The sequence below is a fragment of the Daucus carota genome, chromosome 3, assembly GCF_001625215.2.
Source record: "Daucus carota subsp. sativus chromosome 3, DH1 v3.0, whole genome shotgun sequence".
In the NCBI taxonomy this organism is placed as follows: Eukaryota; Viridiplantae; Streptophyta; class Magnoliopsida; order Apiales; family Apiaceae; genus Daucus; species Daucus carota.
In genome coordinates this window covers 24,163,014-24,176,577 of record NC_030383.2, presented here as the reverse complement: position 1 = coordinate 24,176,577, position 13,564 = coordinate 24,163,014, and the positions used below count along the sequence as shown (strand labels likewise).

General features: G+C 34.9%; 1 long non-coding RNA gene across 1 annotated transcript; it reads left to right on the top strand.

The window, feature by feature from the left end:
• The first annotated feature begins 241 nt into the window (after positions 1-241).
• LOC135151755 (uncharacterized) lies at positions 242-1,581 on the top strand. Its single transcript, XR_010290646.1, has 2 exons — positions 242-310; positions 1,290-1,581. It is a non-coding gene; the product is annotated as an uncharacterized LOC135151755 (long non-coding RNA).
• Positions 1,582-13,564: the final 11,983 nt, after the last annotated feature.

Here is a 13,564-nt window from a genome sequence, read left to right as displayed (position 1 = left end):
ATTGATTGTATAAAATATATTTATATGACGAGGGGTAGTAATATAATTTCGATTCTGCGAATTGACGACTTTCTAGATTTCTCTCGACTAAAATATTATACTGCTGTCATATATAGTTTATCGAGAAGCGTGCATCAATGACTTTCAGAAGCAAGCCGATATTGTTGCAAGTCAAGTCAGAATTGTTTGATAAGGCGAGATTGTTTCGTAAGATAGTGCAGTGGAGTGTAGTGATTTCAAAAGTAGCAATTGAGGTCAATCTAGAAATCTCGAGTAGAGTGACCGTGTTGTCACTTGTGTTCAGTCAGAGGCAAGTATTCCAATTCTTCACTTTTATTTAAAGAGCAAATATTTTAACTCTCTCTTTTAATAACGCAGTTTTCTATCCATGCATGACTTGTATTTCTGCAAGCATTCATACTTTTATACTGTGATTAAAATTATCGAATATTTTTAGTTCGATCTTTTTTTTTACTGTGGTATGCACAATGATATCATTCTTTGAAAAGTATATTGATTAAGAATTAATCAGTTTTCTGAAAGATTATTGTCTGAGTTACTTTACAGTTTGAAACTATTGATGACTCTATAGCAGTCATATTTCGACATTACAATATATGCCTGGTCTTCTATCCCAGACATAAACCCTGGATTTTAAATAACTAAATAGCTTTGTTTTTCCTTTGAGCCTTATTACGGTGGATTTTTAAATTGTACTCAGACTTTGATAAAATTTGATTTTTGACAGTATTTTGAATTTGAAAACAAAAAGTTTTCAGAAACATGATATGTCATCTGCTTCCGGAAGAAATCGGAATATTTCTTTGTTTTTGCATAAGAGGCCGGGACGGCGGTCCAGTGAAGGGCTATTTGGGTATTATTGAAATATGATAATACTTTGCTGCCAAAGGCTAATGTGTTGCCTTCTATTTGGTACCTGTTAATTAGGACATGCTTCTACGAAGTGTGGTCCTGTGCTATCACATGGTATGATCAATTGTGATAGTGCACCCGTCAATTGTGGATTCCAATTCAAAAACTGGTCGTTATTGTTTAAGCCTATGATAGCTTATGTTTACTGTCAAATATATCTTGTGAATTTTCAAGCATATTGATTTATATGTTTGATAAACTTTTCAGTTACAAATGTTATGATTTACTTCAAAAGTTTGCTCTATTTCAAATACTCTGATTTAATTCAAAAGAATTTATATCTTGTGGCTCTTGCCTTACCTATTATCTTGCTGAGCATTTTTGCTCACCCTTGCTATTATTTCTAACCCTTTCAGCTAGGGATTGAGAAGGTAACCTGTGTAAGCTGCGCGTAAGACTGATGCTAGGCGAGATTGCCATGGAGATGTCTGTGAGAATGGCTATGGTTAGAGTTGATTTATTTCAATTCAGTTGTAGATAGATTTATTTATTTGGTTGTCAGTTACTCTTCTTATCGAGGTTTAACTGATAATGTAGTTTAAGTTGTAATAAGATTTAAAGTTTTGGTTTCTGATTTCAATGCTGTAACCTATTAGCGATCCTGTTTTTAGGGGGTCAAAGTGATTTTGATTTAAATCTCTTTTAAAATTTCCAGATTTTTAAATATCTGTTTTACCTTCTTCCGTAAATACAGGTTTTTAAATGATTTTTGTTTTAGTGGCACCAAATCCAAACCCCCGGATTTGAGGGTTGTCACATCTGGAATGAAGCTACAAGTTGTTTCCAACTTCAATCTAGTCAATAATGAAGCTACAAGTTGTTTTCGGACTCAAACGAGCCAAGAATGAAACTACAAATTAATTCCAATTTCAAACAACCGAAAATGAAGCTACAAGTTGTTTTAAACTTCAAACGAGTCTAGAATGAATCTACAAGTTGTTTACAACTTCAATCTAGTAAATAATGAAGCTACAAGTTGTTTTCGGGCTCAAACGAGTCAAGAATGAAACTACAAGTTGATTCCAATTTCAAACAACAGAAAATGAAGCTACAAGTTGTTTTAAAATTCAAACGAGTCTGGAATGAAGCTACAAGTTGTTTCCAACTTCAATCTAGTCAATAATGAAGCTACAAGTTGTTTCCGGGCTCAAACGAGCCAAGAATGAAACTACAAGTTGATTCCAATTTCAAACAACCAAAAATGAAGCTACAAGTTGTTTTAAAATTCAAACGAGTCTGGAATGAAGCTACAAGTTGTTTCCAACTTCAATGTAGTCAATAATGAAGCTACAAGTTGTTTCCGGGCTCAAACGAGCCAAGAATGAAACTACAAGTTGATTCCAATTTCAAACAACCGAAAATGAAGCTCAAGTTGTTTTCAACTTCAAACGGGTCTGGAATGAAGCTACAAGTTGTTTCCAACTTCAATGTAGTCAATAATGAAGCTACAAGTTGTTTCCGGGCTCAAACGAGTCAAGAATGAAACTACAAGTTGATTACAATTTCATACAACCGAAAATGAAGCTACAAGTTCATTTCAACTTCAAACGATTCTGGAATGAAGCTACAAGTTGTTTTCAGCTTTAAACGGGTCTGGAATGAAGCTACAAGTTGTTTCCAACTTCAATGTAGTCAATAATGAAAATACAAGTTGTTTCCGGCCTCAAACGAGCCAAGAATGAAACTACAAGTTGATTCCAATTTCAAACAACCGAAAATGAATCTACAAGTTGTTTTCATCTTCAAACGGGTCTGGAATGAAGCTACAAGTTGTTTCCAACTTCAATCTAAGTTGTTTCCGGGCTCAAACGAGCCAAGAATGAAACTACAAGTTGATTCCAATTTCAAACAACCGAAAAAGAAGCTACAAGTTGTTTTCAACTTCAAACGAGTCTGGAATGAAGGTACAAGTTGTTTACAACTTCAATCTAGTCAATAATGAAGCTACAAGTTGTTGTCGGGCTCAAACGAGTCAAGAATGAAGCTACAAGTTGATTCCAATTTCAAACAACAGAAAATGAAGCTACAAGTTGTTTTCAACTTCAAACGTGTCTGGAATGAAGCTACAAGTTGTTTCCAACTTCAATCTAGTCAATAATGAAGCTACAAGTTGTTTCCGGACTCAAACGAGCCAAGAATGAAACTACAAATTAATTCCAATTTCAAACAATCGAAAATGAAGCTACAAGTTGTTTTCAACTTCAAACGAGTCTAGAATGAAGCTACAAGTTGTTTACAACTTCAATCTAGTAAATAATGAAGCTACAAGTTGTTGTCGGGCTCAAACGAGTCAAGAATGAAACTACAAGTTGATTCCAATTTCAAACATAAGAAAATGAAGCTACAAGTTGTTTTAAAATTCAAACGGGTCTGGAATGAAGCTACAAGTTGTTTCCAACTTCAATCTAGTCAATAATGAAGCTACAAGTTGTTTACGGGCTCAAACGAGCCAAGAATGAAACTACAAGTTGATTCCAATTTCAAACAACCAAAAATAAAGCTACAAGTTGTTTTAAAATTCAAACGAGTCTGGAATGAAGCTACAAGTTGTTTCCAACTTCAATGTAGTCAATAATGAAGCTACAAGTTGTTTCCGGGCTCAAACGAGCCAAGAATGAAACTAGAAGTTGATTCCAATTTCAAACAACCGAAAATGAAGCTACAAGTTGTTTTCAAATTCAAACGGGTCTGGAATGAAGCTACAAGTTGTTTCCAACTTCAATGTATTTAATAATGAAGCTACAAGTTGTTTCCGGGCTCAAACGAGTCAAGAATGAAACTACAAGTTGATTACAATTTCATACAACCGAAAATGAAGCTACAAGTTCATTTCAACTTCAAACGATTCTGGAATGAAGCTACAAGTTGTTTTCAACTTCAAACGGGTCTGAAATGAAGCTACAAGTTGTTTCCAACTTCAATGTAGTCAATAATGAAAATACAAGTTGTTTCCGGCCTCAAACGAGTCAAGAATGAAACTACAAGTTGATTCCAATTTCAAACAACCGAAAATGAATCTACAAGTTGTTTTCATCTTCAAACGGGTCTGGAATGAAGCTACAAGTTGTTTCCAACTTCAATCTAAGTTGTTTCCGGGCTCAAACGAGCCAAGAATGAAACTACAAGTTGATTCCAATTTGAAACAACCGAAAATGAATCTACAAGTTGTTTTCATCTTCAAACGGGTCTGGAATGAAGCTACAAGTTGTTTCCAACTTCAATCTAAGTTGTTTCCGGGCTCAAATGAGCCAAGAATGAAACTACAAGTTGATTCCAATTTCAAACAACCGAAAAAGAAGCTACAAGTTGTTTTCAACTTCAAACGAGTCTGGAATGAAGCTACAAGTTGTTTACAACTTCAATCTAGTCAATAATGAATCTACAAGTTGTTGTCGGGCTCAAACGAGTCAAGAATGAAACTACAAGTTGATTCCAATTTCAACAACAGAAAATGAAGCTACAAGTTGTTTTCAACTTCAAACGTGTCTGGAATGAAGCTACAAGTTGTTTCCAACTTCAATCTAGTCAATAATGAAGCTACAAGTTATTTCCGGACTCAAACGAGCCAAGAATGAAACTACAAATTAATTCCAATTTCAAACAACAGAAAATGAAGCTACAAGTTGTTTTCAACTTCAAACGAGTCTGGAATGAAGCTACAAGTTGTTTACAACTTCAATCTAGTCAATAATGAAGCTACAAGTTGTTGTCGGGCTCAAACGAGTCAAGAATGAAACTACAAGTTGATTCCAATTTCAAACAGAAAATGAAGCTACAAGTTGTTTTCAACTTCAAACGTGTCTGGAATGAAGCTACAAGTTGTTTCCAACTTCAATCTAGTCAATAATGAAGCTACAAGTTGTTTCCGGGCTCAAACGAGCCAAGAATGAAACTACAAGTTGATTCCAATTTCAAACAACCAAAAATGAAGCTACAAGTTGTTTTAGAATTCAAACGAGTCTGGAATAAAGCTACAAGTTGTTTCCAACTTCAATCTAGTCAATAATGAAGCTACAAGTTGTTTTCGGACTCAAACGAGCCAAGAATGAAACTACAAATTAATTCCAATTTCAAACAACCGAAAATGAAGCTACAAGTTGTTTTAAACTTCAAACGAGTCTAGAATGAATCTACAAGTTGTTTACAACTTCAATCTAGTAAATAATGAAGCTACAAGTTGTTTTCGGGCTCAAACGAGTCAAGAATGAAACTACAAGTTGATTCCAATTTCAAACAACAGAAAATGAAGCTACAAGTTGTTTTAAAATTCAAACGAGTCTGGAATGAAGCTACAAGTTGTTTCCAACTTCAATCTAGTCAATAATGAAGCTACAAGTTGTTTCCGGGCTCAAACGAGCCAAGAATGAAACTACAAGTTGATTCCAATTTCAAACAACCAAAAATGAAGCTACAAGTTGTTTTAAAATTCAAACGAGTCTGGAATGAAGCTACAAGTTGTTTCCAACTTCAATGTAGTCAATAATGAAGCTACAAGTTGTTTCCGGGCTCAAACGAGTCAAGAATGAAACTACAAGTTGATTACAATTTCATACAACCGAAAATGAAGCTACAAGTTCATTTCAACTTCAAACGATTCTGGAATGAAGCTACAAGTTGTTTTCAGCTTTAAACGGGTCTGGAATGAAGCTACAAGTTGTTTCCAACTTCAATGTAGTCAATAATGAAAATACAAGTTGTTTCCGGCCTCAAACGAGCCAAGAATGAAACTACAAGTTGATTCCAATTTCAAACAACCGAAAATGAATCTACAAGTTGTTTTCATCTTCAAACGGGTCTGGAATGAAGCTACAAGTTGTTTCCAACTTCAATCTAAGTTGTTTCCGGGCTCAAACGAGCCAAGAATGAAACTACAAGTTGATTCCAATTTCAAACAACCGAAAAAGAAGCTACAAGTTGTTTTCAACTTCAAACGAGTCTGGAATGAAGGTACAAGTTGTTTACAACTTCAATCTAGTCAATAATGAAGCTACAAGTTGTTGTCGGGCTCAAACGAGTCAAGAATGAAGCTACAAGTTGATTCCAATTTCAAACAACAGAAAATGAAGCTACAAGTTGTTTTCAACTTCAAACGTGTCTGGAATGAAGCTACAAGTTGTTTCCAACTTCAATCTAGTCAATAATGAAGCTACAAGTTGTTTCCGGACTCAAACGAGCCAAGAATGAAACTACAAATTAATTCCAATTTCAAACAATCGAAAATGAAGCTACAAGTTGTTTTCAACTTCAAACGAGTCTAGAATGAAGCTACAAGTTGTTTACAACTTCAATCTAGTAAATAATGAAGCTACAAGTTGTTGTCGGGCTCAAACGAGTCAAGAATGAAACTACAAGTTGATTCCAATTTCAAACATAAGAAAATGAAGCTACAAGTTGTTTTAAAATTCAAACGGGTCTGGAATGAAGCTACAAGTTGTTTCCAACTTCAATCTAGTCAATAATGAAGCTACAAGTTGTTTACGGGCTCAAACGAGCCAAGAATGAAACTACAAGTTGATTCCAATTTCAAACAACCAAAAATAAAGCTACAAGTTGTTTTAAAATTCAAACGAGTCTGGAATGAAGCTACAAGTTGTTTCCAACTTCAATGTAGTCAATAATGAAGCTACAAGTTGTTTCCGGGCTCAAACGAGCCAAGAATGAAACTAGAAGTTGATTCCAATTTCAAACAACCGAAAATGAAGCTACAAGTTGTTTTCAAATTCAAACGGGTCTGGAATGAAGCTACAAGTTGTTTCCAACTTCAATGTATTTAATAATGAAGCTACAAGTTGTTTCCGGGCTCAAACGAGTCAAGAATGAAACTACAAGTTGATTACAATTTCATACAACCGAAAATGAAGCTACAAGTTCATTTCAACTTCAAACGATTCTGGAATGAAGCTACAAGTTGTTTTCAACTTCAAACGGGTCTGAAATGAAGCTACAAGTTGTTTCCAACTTCAATGTAGTCAATAATGAAAATACAAGTTGTTTCCGGCCTCAAACGAGTCAAGAATGAAACTACAATTTGATTCCAATTTCAAACAACCGAAAATGAATCTACAAGTTGTTTTCATCTTCAAACGGGTCTGGAATGAAGCTACAAGTTGTTTCCAACTTCAATCTAAGTTGTTTCCGGGCTCAAACGAGCTAAGAATGAAACTACAAGTTGATTCCAATTTGAAACAACCGAAAATGAATCTACAAGTTGTTTTCATCTTCAAACGGGTCTGGAATGAAGCTACAAGTTGTTTCCAACTTCAATCTAAGTTGTTTCCGGGCTCAAATGAGCCAAGAATGAAACTACAAGTTGATTCCAATTTCAAACAACCGAAAAAGAAGCTACAAGTTGTTTTCAACTTCAAACGAGTCTGGAATGAAGCTACAAGTTGTTTACAACTTCAATCTAGTCAATAATGAATCTACAAGTTGTTGTCGGGCTCAAACGAGTCAAGAATGAAACTACAAGTTGATTCCAATTTCAACAACAGAAAATGAAGCTACAAGTTGTTTTCAACTTCAAACGTGTCTGGAATGAAGCTACAAGTTGTTTCCAACTTCAATCTAGTCAATAATGAAGCTACAAGTTATTTCCGGACTCAAACGAGCCAAGAATGAAACTACAAATTAATTCCAATTTCAAACAACAGAAAATGAAGCTACAAGTTGTTTTCAACTTCAAACGAGTCTGGAATGAAGCTACAAGTTGTTTACAACTTCAATCTAGTCAATAATGAAGCTACAAGTTGTTGTCGGGCTCAAACGAGTCAAGAATGAAACTACAAGTTGATTCCAATTTCAAACAGAAAATGAAGCTACAAGTTGTTTTCAACTTCAAACGTGTCTGGAATGAAGCTACAAGTTGTTTCCAACTTCAATCTAGTCAATAATGAAGCTACAAGTTGTTTCCGGGCTCAAACGAGCCAAGAATGAAACTACAAGTTGATTCCAATTTCAAACAACCAAAAATGAAGCTACAAGTTGTTTTAGAATTCAAACGAGTCTGGAATAAAGCTACAAGTTGTTTCCAACTTCAATGTAGTCAATAATGAAGCTACAAGTTGTTTCCGGGCTTAAACGAGCCAAGAATGAAACTACAAGTTCATTCCAATTTCAAACAACCGAAAATGAAGCTACAAGTTGTTTTCAACTTCAAACGGGTCTGGAATGAAGCTACAAGTTGTTTCCAACTTCAATGTAGTCAATAATGAAGCTACAAGTTGTTTTCGGGCTCAAACGAGTGAAGAATGAAACTACAAGTTGATTACAATTTCATACAACCGAAAATGATGCTACAAGTTCATTTCAACTTCAAACGATTCTGGAATGAAGCTACAAGTTGTTTTCAACTTCAAACGGGTCTGGAATGAAGCTACAAGTTGTTTCCAACTTCAATGTAGTCAATAATGAAGCTACAAGTTGTTTCCGGCCTCAAACGAGCCAAGAATGAAACTACAAGTTGATTCCAATTTCAAACAACCGAAAATGAATCTACAAGTTGTTTTCAACTTCAAATGGGTCTGGAATGAAGCTACAAGTTGTTTCCAACTTCAATCTAAGTTTTTTCCGGGCTCAAACGAGTCAAGAATAAAACTACAAGTTGATTCCAATTTCAAACAACCGAAAATTAAGCTACAAGTTGTTTTCAACTTCAAACGAGCCTGGAATGAAGCTACAAGTTGTTTCCAACTTCAATCTAGTCAATAATGAAGCTATAAGTTGTTTCCGGGCTCAAACGAGTCAAGAATGAAACTACAAGTTGATTCCAATTTCAAACAACCGAAAATGAAGCTACAAGTTGTTTTCAACTTCAAACGAGTCTGGAATGAAGCTACAAGTTGTTTACAACTTCAATCTAGTCAATAATGAAGCTACAAGTTGTTTTCGGGCTCAAACGAGTCAAGAATGAAACTACAAGTTGATTCCAATTTCAAACAACAGAAAATGAAGCTACAAGTTGTTTTAAAATTCAAACGAGTCTGGAATGAAGCTACAAGTTGTTTACAACTTCAATCTAGTCAATAATGAAGCTACAAGTTGTTTCCGGGCTCAAACGAGTCAAGAATGAAACTACAAATTAATTCCAATTTCAAACAACCGAAAATGAGGCTACAAGTTGTTTTCAACTTCAAACATGTCTGGAATGAAGCTACCAGTTGTTTCCAACTACAATCTAGTCAATAATGAAGCTACAAGTTGTTTCTGGGCTCAAACGAGTCAAGAATGAAAATACAAGTTGATTCCAATTTCAAACAACAGATAATGAAGCTACAAGTTGTTTTCAACTTCAAACGGGTCTGGAATGAAGCTACAAGTTGTTTCCACCTTCAATGTAGTCAATAATGAAGCTACAAGTTGTTTCCGGGCTCAAACAAGTCCAGAATGAAACTACAAGTTGATTACAATTTCATACAACCGAAAATGAAGCTACAAGTTAATTTCAACTTCAAACTATTCTATGATGAAGCTACAAGTTGTTTTCAACTTCAAACGGGTCTGGAATGAAGCTACAAGTTGTTTCCAACTTCAATCTAGTCAATAATGAAGCTACAAGTTGTTTCCGAGCTCAAACGAGTCAAGAATGAAACTACAAATTAATTCCAATTTCAAACAACCGAAAATGAAGCTACAAGTTGTTTTCAACTTCAAATGTGTCTGTAATGAAGCTACAAGTTGTTTCCAACTTCAATCTAGTCAATAATGAAGCTACAAGTTGTTTCCGGGCACAAACGAGCCAAGAATGAAACTACAAATTAATTCCAATTTCAAACAACCCAAAATGAAGCGACAAGTTGTTTTCAACTTCAAACGAGTCTGGAATGAAGCTACAAGTTATTTACAACTTCAATCTAGTAAATAATGAAGCTACAAGTTGTTGTCGGGCTCAAACGAGTCAAGAATGAAACTACAAGTTGATTCCAATTCCAAACAACAGAAAATGAAGCTACAAGTTGTTTTAAAATTCAAACGAGTCTGGAATGAAGCTACAAGTTGTTTCCAACTTCAATCTAGTAAATAATGAAGCTACAAGTTGTTGTCGGGCTCAAACGAGTCAAGAATGAAACTACAAGTTGATTCCAATTTCAAACAACAGAAAATGAAGCTACAAGTTGTTTTAAAATTCAAACGAGTCTGGAATGAAGTTACAAGTTGTTTCCAACTTCAATCTAGTCAATAACGAAGCTACAAGTTGTTTCCGGGCTCAAACGAGCCAAGAATGAAACTACAAGTTGATTCCAATTTCAAACAACCAAAAATGAAGCTACAAGTTGTTTCCCGGCTCAAACGAGTCAAGAATGAAACTACAAATTAATTCCAATTTCAAACAACAGAAAATGAAGCTACAAGTTGTTTTCAACTTCAAACGAGTCTGGAATGAAGCTACACATGTTGTTTACAACTTCAATCTAGTCAATAATGAAGCTACAAGTTGTTGTCGGGCTCAAACGAGTCAAGAATGAAACAACAAGTTGATTCCAATTTCAAACAGAAAATGAAGCTACAAGTTGTTTTCAACTTCAAACGAGTCTGGAATGAAACTACAAGTTGTTTCCAACTTTAATCTAGTCAATAATGAAGCTACAAGTTGTTTCCGGACTCAAACGAGCCAAGAATGAAACTACAAATTAATTTCAATTTCAAACAACTGAAAATGAAGCTACAAGTTGTTTTCAACTTCAAACGAGCCTAGAATGAAGCTACAAGTTGTTTACAACTTCAATCTAGTAAATAATGAAGCTACAAGTTGTTGTCGGGCTCAAACGAGTCAAGAATGAAACTACAAGTTCATTCCAATTTCAAACAACAGAAAATGAAGCTACAAGTTGTTTTAAAATTCAAACGAGTCTGGAATGAAGCTACAAGTTGTTTCCAACTTCAATCTAGTCAATAATTAAGCTACAAGTTGTTTCCGGGCTCAAACGAGTCAAGAATGAAACTACAAGTTGATTCCAATTTTAAACAACCAAAAATGAAGCTACAAGTTGTTTTAGAATTCAAACGAGTCTGGATTGAAGCTACAAGTTGTTTCCAACTTCAATCTAGTCAATAATTAAGCTACAAGTTGTTTCCGGGCTCAAACGAGCCAAGAATGAAACTAAAAGTTGATTCCAATTTCAAACAACCAAAAATGAAGCTACAAGTTGTTTTAGAATTCAAACGAGTCTGGAATGAAGCTACAAGTTGTTTCCAACTTCAATGTAGTCAATAATGAAGCTACAAGTTGTTTCCGGGCTCAAACGAGCCAAGAATGAAAATACAAGTTGATTCCAATTTCAAACAACAGATGATGAAGCTACAAGTTGTTTTCAACTTCAAACGGGTCTGGAATGAAGCTACAAGTTGTTTCCACCTTCAATGTAGTCAATAATGAAGCTACAAGTTGTTTCCGGGCTCAAACAAGTCCAGAATGAAACTACAAGTTGATTACAATTTCATACAACCGAAAATGAAGCTACAAGTTAATTTCAACTTCAAACGATTCTGGAATGAAGCTACAAGTTGTTTTCAACTTCAAACGGGTTTGGAATGAAGCTACAAGTTGTTTCCAACTTCAATCTAGTCAATAATGAAGCTACAAGTTGTTTCCGGGCTCAAACGAGTCAAGAATGAAACTACAAATTAATTCCAATTTCAAACAACCGAAAATGAAGCTACAAGTTGTTTTCAACTTCAAATGTGTCTGGAATGAAGCTACAAGTTGTTTCCAACTTCAATCTAGTCAATAATGAAGCTACAAGTTGTTTCCGGGCACAAACGAGCCAAGAATGAAACTACAAATTAATTCCAATTTCAAACAACCCAAAATGAAGCGACAAGTTGTTTTCAACTTCAAACGAGTCTGGAATGAAGCTACAAGTTATTTACAACTTCAATCTAGTAAATAATGAAGCTACAAGTTGTTGTCGGGCTCAAACGAGTCAAGAATGAAACTACAAGTTGATTCCAATTCCAAACAATAGAAAATGAAGCTACAAGTTGTTTTAAAATTCAAACGAGTCTGGAATGAAGCTACAAGTTGTTTCCAACTTCAATCTAGTAAATAATGAAGCTACAAGTTGTTGTCGGGCTCAAACAAGTCAAGAATGAAACTACAAGTTGATTCCAATTTCAAACAACAGAAAATGAAGCTACAAGTTGTTTTAAAATTCAAACGAGTCTGGAATGAAGCTACAAGTTGTTTCCAACTTCAATCTAGTCAATAACGAAGCTACAAGTTGTTTCCGGGCTCAAACGAGCCAAGAATGAAACTACAAGTTGATTTCAATTTCAAACAACCAAAAATGAAGCTCCAAGTTGTTTCCCGGCTCAAACGAGTCAAGAATGAAACTACAAATTAATTCCAATTTCAAACAACAGAAAATGAAGCTACAAGTTGTTTTCAACTTCAAACGAGTCTGGAATGAAGCTACAAGTTGTTTACAACTTCAATCTAGTCAATAATGAAGCTACAAGTTGTTGTCGGGCTCAAACGAGTCTAGAATGAAACAACAAGTTGATTCCAATTTCAAACAGAAAATGAAGCTACAAGTTGTTTTCAACTTCAAACGTGTCTGGAATGAAGCTACAAGTTGTTTCCAACTTCAATCTAGTCAATAATGAAGCTACAAGTTGTTTCCGGACTCAAACGAGCCAAGAATGAAACTACAAATTAATTCCAATTTCAAACAACTGAAAATGAAGCTACAAGTTGTTTTCAACTTCAAACGAGCCTAGAATGAAGCTACAAGTTGTTTACAACTTCAATCTAGTAAATAATGAAGCTACAAGTTGTTGTCGGGCTCAAACGAGTCAAGAATGAAACTACAAGTTGATTCCAATTTCAAACAACAGAAAATGAAGCTACAAGTTGTTTTAAAATTCAAACGAGTCTGGAATGAAGCTACAAGTTGTTTCCAACTTCAATCTAGTCAATAATTACGCTACAAGTTGTTTCCGGGCTCAAACGAGCCAAGAATGAAACTACAAGTTGATTCCAATTTTAAACAACCAAAAATGAAGCTACAAGTTGTTTTAGAATTCAAACGAGTCTGGAATGAAGCTACAAGTTGTTTCCAACTTCAATCTAGTCAATAATTAAGCTACAAGTTGTTTCCGGGCTCAAACGAGCCAAGAATGAAACTAAAAGTTGATTCCAATTTCAAACAACCAAAAATGAAGCTACAAGTTGTTTTAGAATTCAAACGAGTCTGGAATGAAGCTACAAGTTGTTTCCAACTTCAATGTAGTCAATAATGAAGCTACAAGTTGTTTCCGGGCTCAAACGAGTCAAGAATGAAAATACAAGTTGATTCCAATTTCAAACAACAGATGATGAAGCTACAAGTTGTTTTCAACTTCAAACGGGTCTGGAATGAAGCTACAAGTTGTTTCCACCTTCAATGTAGTCAATAATGAAGCTACAAGTTGTTTCCGGGCTCAAACAAGTCCAGAATGAAACTACAAGTTGATTACAATTTCATACAACCGAAAATGAAGCTACAAGTTAATTTCAACTTCAAACGATTCTGGAATGAAGCTACAAGTTGTTTTCAACTTCAAACGGGTTTGGAATGAAGCTACAAGTTGTTTCCAACTTCAATCTAGTCAATAATGAAGCTACAAGTTGTTTCCGGGCTCAAACGAGTCAAGA